At 36.1% G+C, this 13,857-nt stretch overlaps 1 protein-coding gene across 1 annotated transcript in view; it reads left to right on the forward strand.

The window, feature by feature from the left end:
* The window catches only part of LOC134662137 (DE-cadherin), a 325,027-nt gene that overhangs the window by 38,237 nt on the left and 272,933 nt on the right, over window positions 1–13,857 (forward strand). The window lies entirely within an intron of this gene.

The following is a 13,857-nucleotide window of genomic DNA, read 5'->3' on the forward strand; positions in this document are numbered from 1 at the left end:
CGTGCAACCTAACCTAAGACAGTTTGTTCTCTTTAAAAATGTATAGGAACTCCAGTCTCGTAACAAAGTAGGATTAAGAAGTATGTGGTCCCACGAAGTGACAAATGTCTTTGTCAAGGGCCTCTTGTCCTTGATGGCATTTTAATGTTACAAAGGTGGTTTTACTCAACGTGGGAAACTTTCTCAAGACTATAATAAAGTTTTAGTAACCTTTGAAAAAAGCTTATTAAGCTATAATAAAAATTACGTATAATTTTTCGACATAAAGAAAGTAGCGTTATAAGACTTACGTTGACAGTCCATTTCCAACCGCAGCGTCAATTTTACTATGGAAATTGACAGTAACAGCGGCGCGTTCAGTACCAGTAGTGCAGCTGCGGTCAGAAATGGAATGTTACCCTTAAAGTTATTCGAGAGCCATTTGGCAAGGCGATCTCTCTTACTAAATTGTTTCAATCCAGATTGTTGACAATAAAAATTAAGTTAATATGTGAAATAAACTCAACAATCTAATAGTAGTTAAGGAATATAATGGCCCTCGCAAAAAATAATTTCCCTTTATAAAAAATACCTAATATATATATGCGGCCAGGAAAATAAAAAAAATATCACTAATTCGAGTCTTAATACCAGAAATTTCGATTTGAAATAAACATAGTTTCCGTTTCGAGTTATTTCGTTTTTGTATTTTTACCATGTCCGTCGCATTGCGTGCGATGCGCCCCTTGCGTGAGACTGGGTTCTGGGCTATCATTCACAATACTCACTCAGCGTATCGACGAACGATAACCAGTATGAGAAAGAGCTCCCTCTGCGTATGTTTTACTAACAATGAGCTACGTCATAAATACTGGTATGCTTGAGAGTAGCCGCTTTTTAAGCGATGCGAACATCTAACCCTGGACACTGCCCGCTCTCTGCGAAATTGCATTAAGTTATAAATCTCGGCCGTTACAATTTATATCTTATTTACTGTGCACTGAGATTAAAAATAAATTGCATCTGTAAGTTTTTAAGATCTTTTCATCATAGATAATAACGAAGTGATGAGCTGATGAGCCTTAGTTTAACATTATTTGAATTTTAACTCTATACTATTGTGGAAAAGGACGAAAGTTGTTTGTCGTTAACGTAATTTTACGCTGGATAATATCAGTATCCGCTCAAAAAAGAAAATCAGATACAAAATATCAAACCGGTACATTTAAAGGACACTGGATGTTAATATTCCTTAATAATACGTTACTGTTACTTTACAAGTGCTAAATATAAAATACGACTGAGTACGTACTTTAGCGTGTGAATTGCTTTAGCAAATGGTGGTGAGAAAAACCTGTCCGTCAAGGTAGTCTAAATTACTTACAAACACAATGTAGGACGTGACGTGACCATTCTAATATTGGCTTTATACAAAGTAGTGATGGAAAAAAGGTTTTCTCTTTGAATAAAAACTTTTATCTACCCAAATATCATAAACCCTCCATGATGCGTCCAAGAACCACACATTATGACCACCATAAAAATATACTGTTTTGTTAGAACAAATTTCTTATCTGTAACAATGTTATTATTGCTAAATAATAACATCGATTTCGATAATATTATGCATTCAAATTTCGAACATCTTTGAAAAACAAAGAAATTTGATTTGACCTCTATTCTAATATCAGTCGAGATGACGTTTAGTTCGGAATGAATTGTTAATTTTCAAACAAATTTGACAAATGTCGCACGTAAGTAAGATATCGAACGATATGATAGTTGGGGCCGACTCTAGTTTGTCTCTGAATTAAAAAAAAAACTATGACAGCTGCCAGAAAACTTTTCAATACTGCCATTACAGGCTAAAATTTGTTTTGTTGCATAAAATTGTTCAATTTGTTGTCAAATTTAAACCATAAAATGAGCGATCAAGATGATATAGATATTTCGGCGACGCCTCCTGATATCCGTGACAAAGCAACTAACGTTATAAATGACTTATTACCAGCTAAGTCAAGGAAACAACACAAAGAAATATACTTCTGTCCGAGCTGGGCAAGTGAATTATAATATCTGCACCATCCAAACTGTAGGTAAATAATAATTATTGTTCTAAATCAATTTCTTCATTTTCGCATTTGTTTTCTGTTTTATTTTACTAATAATTATTGTTAGTGGCCCTGAACAACACCGCGATGCCGGTCATAATATGCGGCTCCTGAATGCATCATGAAGGCTTATGATATGTGGGAAAGTAGTGTGTGTAACTGTACATAATTAGGCATTAAAACACTCGTGTGATCCTTTTAAGAAACTCACTTCGTTCGTTTCTTAAACCCACACTCGTGTTTAATGCCCTTCATTATGTACAGTCACATAAACTACTATAAAGGTACCTATTACACTTATGGTTTTCTAAGATTCACCAATTAGTCTGCTCGTTTGCCTCCTAAATCATAAAAAAATATCCGTTTTATATAATGTTAGTAAAATATGTTAAACACTATTTTCTTAACTACAGTCTCAAGAATTGGCGTAAAGATCAGTTACCTTCTGTGAAAGCGCCTAGCATAGAGACGAATGGGGCTATTCATAAATTTCGTCATTTCAAATTAGGGGGGACATTGGATGATGGATGATGGTAGCAAGACGTAGGAGGAAACAGGGTCATTCGAAGCATGATGTTGGGATGATTTTAGGGGGGGGGGATCGGGAAAAATCGTCAAAAATAGATGACGTAATTTATAGACAGCCCCTTCAACATGTGTCTTGTTTTATTTTATTTTTAAATAGTTCACTTTTCACGATTGATACTTTCAGCGAAAAGCAAAGTAAATCTCCTAAGGCAATAAACAAGAATGTAAACGAACTAAATTCGCTTAAACACAAACATTTGAATCGAGAACAAATATGAGTAACCAAAATGCAGCGTTGTAGGAGTGCCAACAACTAGAACCGGTTACGGTCAGAAACTGGAGCATTGGCCTCATTCGGTCACAAAGTTTCAGTTGACGGGCGTTCGAAATTCGAACCGGGCATATTGGCGTTCGATTTTTGAATTGTAATTGCTTGACTATTAACGGTTTTATGACTGAATTTTTTGTCAGATCTTAATAAGGCAGATGGCTGAAGACGGCGCTTTATTTTAGGATAATAATGGTCGCAATGTTCAATTCATTTTATCTGTTACAAGTAAAAGCATGTAAAAACTACACCTACATTAAAAAGAAAATGTGATATACCTATGAAAACGTATAGAAATTGAAATCTGTATCTTAACACATACCCCAGACCGCAGTTGATAATTTTATGATATTATAGACGTCTTAACATTTTGCTATACGTACAGAAGTATTATAATATGTATATGATGCAACAGGACTGCCTAAAACTTGGACAAAAGTTTTTCTGGTATAGCTACAATATGCTCAACCCAGACTAGGAATCCTCTAGACGGAGTTTAGAGCAATTATTTCATGAAACAGATGCTGCCAAAAATACTGGGGTGCGGGGGACGAGGTGAGCGAGTCCCGTGCCGTGATTCAAAGTCACGGACGTCACACAAAGACACTTTGACTCGAAAATGGAGTAAAACTACCGTATATTTCTGGCAGAGGGGGTAGCGCTACTATGCTCAGTCGGAGGATGTCTTGTCTGTGGCTCAACCTAACGCTTTATTAATGTCTAATTTCAAGTTACTGTTTTAACAACATTCCGAAAAATCTTATTAAATTTCGTCACAGCCGTAAGATTTTGCGAGATTCTTCCAACACAAATTCTGCCACCTTAAACTTCCAAGTAAAAAAAAACAGTTGAAAATGTACACAACTGCCAGCGGGCCAAGAAATCCAACCCATTTTCGATTTAAGTAGTGACCGTGGGGCTCCTTAAAAGGCAAATTGCTAATTTAGCGCGCCCGCCTACTCGAGTACGATTCCTAAAGATTCCTAAAGCTTGTCGCTTTGGGTTAACCAGCTAAGGCCGTACCTGACTTAGCAGTAAAGAGTTGCACCCTTTTTTATAAAACTTAGCTTTGTTAAAATTTGTTTCTTAGAAAACAACTAACAACACACAAATGTCAAAATGACGGAAAGGGACCAACGAATCAACTGCTTGTTAGAGTTGACAGACGGTTATGAAATAATTATTGATTGTAATAAAATGTTATGGATGTTTTATAGATGCTGGTAAATGTGTAAAGTCTAAGAAGAATCGTGCTCCCTAGGTTGACAGTTGAAATAGATGTGCCATATGTTTTGTGATCACTGAATTGTCAAACCAGCCAGCCAGTTACCATAATCACAGAATAAATAATAGTACTAAGTACAGAAGACTCACTCTAACAAAACGCGTCTGTTACGATCAGCACAGATATGGCCGCTAGGTGGCGACAGCGCCACGCGCGGCTTATGGCTTTCCCCAAAATTGGGGCGGAACGGATGTACCTACTTTTAGCTACCTGTAGCAAAGCGACGAAATCGCGGAGTGAGCCACGCCTGCCATAATATACGGAGCCATACATCGCCATCTTCATCCACCATCAACTATCAAGAAAATAATTTTAGTAGGTATCTGATTTATATCTGATGATGATACATAGAAAGTTAGAAACTAACCTAAAGACACATTAATCTGGTTTCAACCAAAACCCTACTCGCACGTGATCAATGGGAATGCCCTAAACCAGATTTTTGCGGAGACCACCAAATCCGCAATCGCGGCCCGCAATTTCCATCCAATTTCACCTGACTGTTTTCTTTTCATTTTAGATGTTTTTCTCTAGGCTCGACAAAAGGTTGCAGATTATCTTCGTTTAATTTTTCGGCGGTAATTGGCGGTTGACGCGTCATCGTTTTCATTGCCAAAAGGTTTTTTTGGAGCATTCAGTAGACGAATATCATTTCTAGAATTACCGAATGATGTTGACGTAACGCTGGGATGCTATTCCTGTAACTAATAGTTATATATCATTCAACAAATAAGTATGTTAAGGTATGACACTTATTTGCTCCTTTACAGTTGTACCTATTTAAGCCGTCGGATCCGCGTAAGAGGAAAATATTAGAAAAAAATAATCACGGCACACGAGGGGTTAAAGATCAACTTAAACCAGCTGGCTTTTATAATCCGGATGTCGTAACTTCGTCGTCGAAAAGAAAATGGCAAAAGTTCTTGAATTATGCTTAAGCAGTATATTACTGACGTGAATTCAATGAAGTCCTAAGGAATCTGATTTATAAAGTGCCGATATCTGAATTGAATTTCAGTTCTTATCGCTTCCGCTCTATTTGAGATTTGAATAAGGGGATATCAGTAAAACTAACGAGGTCTAGATTTTAATACGAGTTAGGTTGTTTTCTTAACTGCAGAGATTAAGCTGAATTTTTTAATTAAGCTTTTTGGTAATTGTGCCAATACTGGTCAGGTTTACAGCTTCATTGTACCTATATTACCATTTTTAGGAATTATTAAGGTGGCAACTATTGGTACAGTGTCTACCACTGGGTAACTAACCTTATTTATATATCTTAAAATTTGAATCAGGCAACAAGGCCCATGTTACATATACCTTATAATAGACTAACATACATACATATAAATTTCATAAACATAAAAACTAAACACTATTTTGACGACAGAACGGATCGGTTCGGTTGCATCGTTTGCTCTTGTGTCAGAGTCGGCAGTTTGCCCCGGAACCTCCGCAACATGACACCCTATTAATTAGGCCTTAGGGTATTCCTATGTCCTCCTTGTTCTATCTTATTTAGGACATTGAACATAAAACGTTACAACTGTTTCATCTGATATATCCCAACGTCCTAATTCGCTATAACTCGTAAGACAAATTGAATAAACAATTCTCGTCTTTTATTCAGAACTATCCTAAAAAAGACTCAGTTCCATACAAAAAACGTGTTCGTTACGGCCTTTTTCCGCCGACACGCCCACTGTTATCGCACAAACAAATGATAAATAATGTATTGTGCTTATGAGATCTGATTCCAATTCTGCTATTCTTATCCTGTAGCCGCCCACACGTCAAAACTTGCCACGACAAATGCAATTTTGATTTGTCTAAATCCAGATTCAAAGTATAATGGAACGAGAAACCTTTTTGCAGGTCTCTGGGCAGCCAGAGGATAGCTTTTGTAAACCAAGCGCTTTTCGGTACTAAAGTAAAAAGTGTGACCTATTACATACATAGTACATAGTATATAATCGTAATTCGTAACATATTGTCTTTGGGCAGGAATGGGGTGTACCTAGGTACATTTCAAAGTAACTAATGTGTTCCAATCCGATGGGCGCCAGGTAGGCAACTGTATTTTACAGTAACAGATTTTTTTCTAACGAAATGCCACTATTTCAGGAAAATAAGTAGGTATCTAACGTCTAGGGAAGACGAAGTTGAAAATTTGTAATATGCTTAGTGAATGGGGGCTCAAAAATTTACCCTATTCTCCTTACGTAATTAATTAATGACCCTTTACTGGTTAACAATGGACGATATCTCGTTATGCATTGGGAGTTACAATGACTACAAGGAAGGCAAAGCAATAAGTATATGTATGAGTTTCATATAACTTTACTTCTTTTTTAGTCTAAAATTAGAGATCCAATGCGGACAAAAACGGAACGGTCGATATTGGATGCGCAACTTGTGTAAGTTTGTTGAATTTTATTCGAAACAAGCTGGGCAATGATGTAAATAAAACCGGCCAAGATGCGAGTCGGACTCGCGTTCCAAGGGTTCCGTACATTAAGTCCGACTCACGCTTGACTGCACATTTCTAATAGGTTTTCCTGTCACCTATAGGTAAAGAACTATTTTGTGTATTTTTTTTCAAAATTTTAGACCCAGTAGTTTCGGAGATAAGGGGGGAAAATGGACATTTTTTGCCTATTTTCTTGAATAACTGCTAAACTATTTATGTTGAAATTATAAACAAAAAATATTTGAAATTCTTACAATGAGCTCTTTCATTTGATATGTAACACGATATAGTTTGAAAAACTTTATTTACTAATTTTCTCGTTTACCCCCAAAAATGGCCTCCATATTTAAAATTCATTTATTTACGTTACACGTCCGTCTGGGTCACAAACTTACATATCGTCAGGTGACAAGCAAAAGTCACTAATTACTATAAAATATTTAAACAAAAATCAACCTTCTTTTCGTACTAATATGGTCTAGATGTATGTTTATGGTTATACGTATTTAAGTATGTATGTTTATCTTTATTAATGTTTTGTGTTGTTTGGTTATATTCAATTCGACTTTTCATATTTTTTCTTTACGCCACCTACCGTATATTCTAATTCTTTTGTCTCCGATACACAAAGGTTGTCTGGAAGAGATCGCTCTTAAGCGATAAGACCGCCTGTTGTGAGCTCTATTGTCTTTGTTTATGTTATTGTACATTTATTGTAAACTACGTGTATGTGAGGTGTGCAATAAAGAGTTTTGTATTGTATGGTTCACTATGGCTATGAACTTGTGAAGGTACTTAGTGACTTTTGCTTGACGATATGTGTGCCAAATTTCAACTTAATTGGTCCAGTAGTTTCGGAGAAAATAGGCCGTGACAGACGGACGGACAGACAGACAGACGAGTGATCCTATTAGGGTTCCGTTTTTTCCTTTTGGGGTACGGAACCCTAAAAATATAAATCAATGATATCATCTAAGCTAAGGTCTTATTTCCGGGTCCGAGCCGAGCCCTTCAACACTTCATTTTCTATGACAGATGATCGGTGATCACGTGATCCTACTGATGCTTTCTATAGAAAACTGACGTGTCGGACGCCTCGGCCCGGACCCGGACCGTTCTAGAGTCATCCTTTGTCCCGCCTATTACACCATTTTATACTGATCTCTGCATCTTTCGTTTTTTTACGCTGTCCATTCAGTCAGTTCGCTGTTCAGTGTGTTTTCTTAAGTAACTTTGAAATGTCCTCCGACGTTTCAAGGAAGAAGAGGATTTCCTGTACTAGTTTGACTCTGGGTTGGGAGTTCATATGGCAATCGCTTTTTGGTAAAAACTAGTGCCAACATCAATTCTTGGGATTAGATCGCTTCGATAACCGCGACAGAACGCGTTGTCGTTGTCAGTGCGTGAATCGCGTATACAGCTTCAAGAAAAACGCTTGCAAAGTTTCCATTGCCCCCTCTAATCTCTCTATATACGCGTACGGTTTTTAAACTCCACATTACCCCATATTACCCAACATTACGGCGTGTTCTTCCCGAAGTGTCAGTAAAAACTCGGTTCGTCGCGTAAGTTACGATTATTGATTACCTATGTACTGCTTGTAACTTTACGATGGCTCTGTTTCCAATGTCGTTTGGGTCAAACACGTTCGGGAAAACCGGCTTTTCTGTAGACTTTACAGAAACTAATGGATTGGATACATTTTTCTAGGACTTACATCGTGCTTTATTGAAGAAGGTTTTAACATGCCGAAAGACGAAAATTAGGCTTTAAAGTATTAGGTACTTGCTAATTAGGCCGAGGCAGATTCGCACATACAAAATGATTTTAAACTCATAGCATTTTAACATCGCCGGAGATTTGATGCGCTCGTGACGGCCGGCCGTACTCTCAGAGCAAAAGCTAGTAATATCAATATCGAAACAAATAAATAACAGATTTCTAAAGTTCGGATACCGCTCAAAGTAAAATACTGTTTCATAATATACCTACGGCTCGGTCACATTCCGACATACAATAAGCAGGCATGATCATCATTAAATTGCCACAAACGATTCACTATTTTTTTTGCTTGACCTAACGGTAATAATAAAAATCGGATAACAATGGATCTAAATTTTACGCACGTGGTTAAAAAGCGAGATGGGTTATCTTTTTTTATGGTGCATACTGCCGTAAGACCACGGCTATAGACCTATACGGCTGTCCTCCATAGCGAATGTTAAGTATTTTATGGACATATGGCTTGTCGTAATATTACCTATATTTTTTTACGCGTTTGTGTATAAAAACGTAATAGATTTACTTTTACAACAGAAGTTTATGTCCACTTTAATCCCGAAGGACTTAAAGGGTAGGGTTTCTTGCAAGTTTTTTGGTAACATCTTAAATTATCTTGGTAATAAAATAATAGTACCGAGCCTTATGAAACGTTGGGCTGGCTATTTTAGTTGATACTTTTTAGTGTTCCGTGTAAAACTTTGTTCACGGAACACTTATTGTATTTATAGTTAGATTTGTTTAGCGTCGTTTATGGACACACTGGACATTTAAGTGTTTGTTACAATATTTTGACAAATATCAACAACATTTTATTTCAATAAGAGCACAAAGGAAATTTTATTGTGGGTACTAGCCGACGATATACTCGTATATAATAGCTAAATACTTAAATACAAAGAAAACATCTATTACTCGGGGACATTAAATATCCTGGATTCGAATGTCCCACACTCTAAAAAAAATTTGGTTGGCCCTATCAATATCTTGATAGTCGTAATCAAGCATCTTGATTCCATACGAGCCTAACAAGAACTTAGACACATCAAATAAGGTAATTCTGATTGCTATTACTATATCTATGTAACTGAACCAATTAAGATCTTGTTCAATATTTACACGAAAAATAATTATGCTAACTAATTGATCCTAGCAAGATCAACTAAGGGCTTAATAATTATTATCATGATAAGTTACTGTACCAACTAATACAAACAAGTCAGTTTAACTAAGATGTAAGTCAATATTAACATGAAGAATTACTGTATTAACTATTTGACCCAAATAAGTTCAACTAAGAACATGATTACATCGACTAATGCACCTTATTAGCCTGAACTAAGATATTGTTAAATTTGAATCTCAATTGTTTAATCATTTCAACTAAGATGTAAATCAATGTTAACATGAAGAATTACTGTATCAACTATTTGACCCTAATAAGTTCAACTAAGAACATGATTGCATCGACTTATGCATCTTATTAGCCTGAACTAAGAAATTGTTAAATTTGAATCTCAATTGTTTAATCAGTTCAACTATGAAGCTTGTCTAGTACAATATACCAATCTTCTTCAATTGTACTATGACTCTTTGTCTCATTTACTAAGACATTTCTTTCAGATCTCTACTTTTTATGCGCACCGTGCTAAATAATGCTGATCCTCGTACTCATATTATACTCAAGGTCTTAAATGCTAAGATGTACATTTATTTCAGATCTTTTTGGCGATCGACCTAGACCGGTTTAGCTTTACAAACACGGGAAGAGGCGTGCTCGTGAAACCGGTCTAGGCCGATCCTCAAAAAGATCTGAAATAAATGTATATCTTAGTATTTAAGACCTTGAGTATAAAATGAGTACGAGGATCAGCATTATTCAGCACGGTGCGCATAAAAACTAGAGATCTGAAAGAAATGTCTTAGTAAATGAGACAAAGAGTCATAGTACAAATGAAGAAGAATGGTATATTGTACTAGACAAGCTTCATAGTTGAACTGATTAAACAATTGAGATTCAAATTTAACAAAGTAAAGTTTTATGAAAAGGGGGAAATGAATAAAACAAAAAATATATATATAATAAGATGTTATTTATTCATCTAAACATTTAGACAACTAAACGTTTTACATTTAAAAATCGAACTTTCTTTTACATACTTTACATATATATTATAATTAACATTTAACACTCTTAGAGAAGTAAAGGGAAACAGTTCCTCCGAAGTCGAGTCCGCAGTTCGGACAGCCGCTGGCGGGGTTTCGGAAGCATGGTCCGGATCGTTTCCCGTGCCTCGCCTTGAGGCGGCCAACAGAGGGGTTTTACTGGGTGGACCTGGGGTCTCATTAGCCCACAAAAGGGATTCCCACATAACCATCCCGGCCCGTCCCCGCGCCGGGTGGTATGCGTAACGCATTTGAACTGCTATCAGTTAAGGGGTTAGGTTAGATTAGCACTTCCTCCATGTTGCACATACACTATTATACATTAGGTACACAAAGCAAAGTTAACACGTTCACTGTTCCAGGCTTGCCGTGAAATAAATGCACAAGTTTATTTCGTTGACGCGTACTTGAATGACTAAGTAGTTGAATGCTGAACGTCTCAGACGCCGCAGGGGCGCGGGCGGGGAGGAACGCGGGTGCACCGGCGCCCCCCTACTTATCTCTTGATTGAACCGATTACCTGATTATTTAATTTAATTATGAATAAAATCGATTTAACAAATAATTCTTAATAGAATGGAATATTAGTTTCGTAATTAATACAATAACTTGATCATAATGGGATTGAATGTTTTATCTTCGTTGTTCTAAATATTATATGTTTAGTTGATTAAAATACCAAGTCTTATGTAAATCAACAAAGACAAAATAATCACATAAACTATTAAAATGTTCACAACTATTAACATATTTATCTGTTTTAATTAATTTGTTAAGGATTGAATCAACCTACGTTACATAATTATGCCAACATGTTAATGATAGATGCAAAGTATACAATTGTTAGGATTAATAACATACCTACTTTATTAGTTCAATCACAGATACACTTATTGTTTTAAGTAATCAGCTTTCTTTGATTTATATAAGATCGTTATTGTTATAATTAACTTAACGTCAACTAAGAGAAAACTGCTCTTAGTTGGTCTTCGTTTTTTAGAGTGCATGTTGCTGAGGCCGAGTAGAGTATTTTCCACCTAATTCCAAATAAGGATACGATTTTTTGGAAGCTACTGGTATTTGACCTCACAACCGTGTTTGGTAGGGTGTCGCTCAAACTCAAAGAACTATAAAAGATATAACTATGTACATACTTACTAACAAATAATTAGCTAGGTAAATAGCTAACGATTCTATAGCTGATTTTCAATCTGTTCCAATCGGGTTGCAAATAAAAGTAACTACCTAACAATAGAATCCAATGTGTAGTTTAGTTTCAAATACGTTCTAATAAATACTATCACTGGAGTTGGAATAGCGCTCTGAATATCACAATTGTGTTCAATTGACCGCTTTACGACCAACAAGCGTTTAAAGTTGCGTTATCCACGTGATTGTTGCTGTATTTATTACTTTAGTTCTGGTATTTGTTCTATACAAATGACAATGGACACTATTTCTTTGCTTTTTAATGGACAAAATAGTGTATTTACATGTGCATGATTTTTTTCTATTCATAATTTTGTTAATGTTATCTTTCTTTGCTTACAGGTACTTTTTGTAAAACCATCTGCTTCAGGATATCTGTGAGCTGCTTCCTTCATAATACATAAGTATTCCAAAATATCCAAAAATGGGGATAATGGGATAAATGCACGAAAAACGCCTACTAATAAAGCTTAGCCAACAACCGAAAATATATGTATGAATCAAATTGTATACCGCAAGTAAACGCAAGTGCCTGTGAATTTCGAGACAATGATGACTGCCTAGTTCTGACCGATTTTACCATAAACCCAGAAAAAATATTGTAATATGTTTTTAGTAGGTAAACTGTTTAGGTGATGTACGGTTTCAGCTAAAGCCCAAATGTTGCACTATATTGTGCCCGACTTTCGAGCTAAGCAATATGTCCATATAAGTTCTAAACTTACCTATGTAATGGCATGTATGTTATTTTAATAAAGACTTTAGGTCATACGTTGATCTAGATATTTTCGATTCTAGGTGGCTCCCTCTGATCCCTGGCGTATGAGGAGTATTTTTATAAATTACCGTTTCAAAAATGACCATGTACATTGAGAATCAATTCAGTTGGACGTGGACGGTCCGCCGTGAAACTTTGTTTTACCTCTGCACAAGCAAAAAAACTGCAAGTAACCTTCAAAAATCCGCCCCAGGAACACAATCAAACGCAGCTCGCATGCCAATCTGCTTATTAAAGGCCTTAGGCACTAAGTACTGCATTGTTCCACGTTCGGACAACAGGCAGTTGGTATGTTAGAACTTGTATCGGTAACAATTTGTTTAGCTCTGTGTGTTGGGAAATGGACATGTAGTCGAAGATTAAATTGACTGCTAGCCAGTAGGTAATTGTCATTTTATACCAAGAATGTTCACATAATAAACCGTTTACTGCTAAAACCGTTGACAGGGCGGGATATATAATTTTAGTTTTTAACAAGCAGAAACATAATATGCGAACGATGCTATTAAGCTTAGAATGAATTTAAACGTGGAAAAAATACTGTCTTGGGTGAGACTTGAACTCACGGCCTCTGGATATATGCTTGTATGAGTTGTATGTCACCGTCGTGGAATAAATTATCGTACAAATGAAAAGTCTAAGCGGTTAGAGTCGGACCAAGCTCACTTTGCATGGCACGTTCAATGATAAAGTGTGGCAATGTCATAATTAATGTCAAATTTCTATCATAATCTGACGTTTATAGTGACACTGGCTCGCTTTGTTCTATTCAAGTCGATGCACAATTCGGTTAGACGGACTCTAATGTAACACGCATTAAAATTCTAATTCTAAAACTTAATAAATACTTAAAGTTGGATCAATGAAATTACTCATTCCATAGCGTTTATATAAAAAAACAAATGACCAAACAATGACTGACGTTATATTAAGCGAGCACGAACACAAATGCAACAAGGTTTCCATTGCAACTTGCACTAGGTACATAATTATGCTTTCATTTCTTTGTCAAAGGAAAAGGCACACACTGGCCTCATTTGCAAGACGTTGTATGCAAATGTGTTGGGCCAATGTTTGTGATGACAGGTCTTATTGTACCGCATGTTGGATCAAAAGTTTGGAGAAATGACGCGTTGCTAATGTACTTTCATTGTAGAGAAGTGATGTAAATGTTTGGAAAATGGAATTGATAATAAGCTTAGAATAAATTTAAAAGTGGAAAAA

This window comes from Cydia amplana, chromosome 1, assembly GCF_948474715.1.
Source record: "Cydia amplana chromosome 1, ilCydAmpl1.1, whole genome shotgun sequence".
Taxonomy (NCBI): Eukaryota; Metazoa; Arthropoda; class Insecta; order Lepidoptera; family Tortricidae; genus Cydia; species Cydia amplana.